This window comes from Poecilia latipinna, unplaced genomic scaffold (assembly GCF_001443285.1).
Source record: "Poecilia latipinna isolate Pla-1442-1.1 unplaced genomic scaffold, P_latipinna-1.0 Scaffold4277, whole genome shotgun sequence".
NCBI lineage: Eukaryota > Metazoa > Chordata > Actinopteri > Cyprinodontiformes > Poeciliidae > Poecilia > Poecilia latipinna.
The window spans coordinates 25,249-26,878 of NW_015116893.1; the positions used below are offsets into that span (position 1 = coordinate 25,249).

The 1,630-nt window shown below is 35.3% G+C and overlaps 1 long non-coding RNA gene across 1 annotated transcript; it reads right to left on the minus strand.

The window, feature by feature from the left end:
* Positions 1–502: 502 nt before the first annotated feature.
* Positions 503–1,553, minus strand: LOC106942443 (uncharacterized). Its single transcript, XR_001423632.1, has 3 exons — positions 1,384–1,553; positions 897–995; positions 503–773 (listed from the first exon to the last, which is right to left on the minus strand). It is a non-coding gene; the product is annotated as an uncharacterized LOC106942443 (long non-coding RNA).
* Between the last annotated feature and the right edge of the window lie 77 nt (positions 1,554–1,630).

Below are 1,630 nucleotides of genomic sequence, written 5' to 3' on the forward strand. Positions count from 1 at the left end.
GAAAGTGTTAATTTAACTCTTTTTGGAGAGTTGGTACCTTAACTCTAATAAAGTGTCAAATATCAAATCTGCTGGAGTTAATCATTTAACACTTACTGACACTAATTCAGTGTTAGATCTTAATATTAACTCTCACAGAGTACTTTAACTTCTTAAGAGTTATTTGTAATTAATATTAAATAGGTACTTTATTGTATTGAACTTTTAAAAATTCTTTGGAAAATAAACATTTAATAAAGAGGCAATGATTTTCTCAAATGCATTTATTTCAAAACGTGCACCATAATTACAAAACATATTACAACGTGGAATAATGTGCATGTTTCACATGTCGCTTTCCTTCACATATTGCTTTTTAAAAGGTCTAACATATCAGCTGTGCAATACAAAATGCAGTATGCTTAATACATTTTTCTTCAATACAATATGCATGAAATTGTTCAAAGTACAAGGTGGAGAAAGTAAAGCCTGTATCAATGCATGCAGTTCATGTAATATTTGATAGAGTACATTTTCTTTTAACAGGTAGATTACCAGATATGTACATTACATAACAGACCAACCTGATATTCAGATCCATCATTTCTTATCCAGTTTATGTTTCTGTTGATAAGAGAAAGTTCCTCTCTGCACTCCACCAGAGAGATGTCCATCACTAACAGATTGTCTTCAGGTTGTTGGGCTGTTCGTGATGTTTGGCCAGAGACACCAACATGCTCCTCTACTGCATCGGATAGTCTTCAGTCTCTGAGTAGGACAGCCAGTGTCGGTCTCTGGATCATAACAAACAAAAAACAGAACAATAAGGAATGGAGCGAAGGAATAAATTTTTACTACAACTCTAACAACAAGCCTCCATTACAGAAATGTGGAGTTTCACAGATATTAACACTTACATAATCATTTTTGGAGCTTGAATCTTCGAAGAATCCATGGAGGGATCAGGAGGGGGAGGTTAGGCTGAGACTGGCGATTCATCCTCAACCAAACTGGTTCTAATATATACAAAAAGGCAATAAAAGGATTAAAACATGCTGCAAAACGTAGATAAGAAGACAACAGCGGGAATAATGCTCTCAACGTGAAAAAGCCTTTTACAGTTTTTCAAAAGAAAAAAAAATCCATCAGAAAGGTTGATAAATCTGACCAATATGCATGTAAACGTTCATTATAATGAAAAACATACTCCAGATTATTATGGATCTGTTCAAGTTAGCCAATAATTTGATTAAATTTTCACCCGCCCGATATTTTTCCAACATTTATACTCCGCTAACATTCGGCATGCTAAGCTAAATATGCTAACACCGAGCCGTCTGTCATACAGGTTGAGCTCAACTCAAAATAATAGTTATAAACCATCTCAGAAAAAAAGTAACTTACCAAGCGCAGTAAATAACTCAGACATGTGGAAAGTAAATAGTCCTGAAATGACTTGGCTTCTGTCGCTTCGCTTCGGTGGGAATCTGTGATTCTGGGGCGGAGGCAGTGAATGAACTCCTTCAGTGTTAGAGCCGCTGGTGGAGTTCAGAGTTCAGAAGTCAAGAGTTATTGATTCCATTTTAACACCTCTAGATTTGATACGGAAACACTTTGTTTTAACACTGGATTTTAACTACTAATAATATAC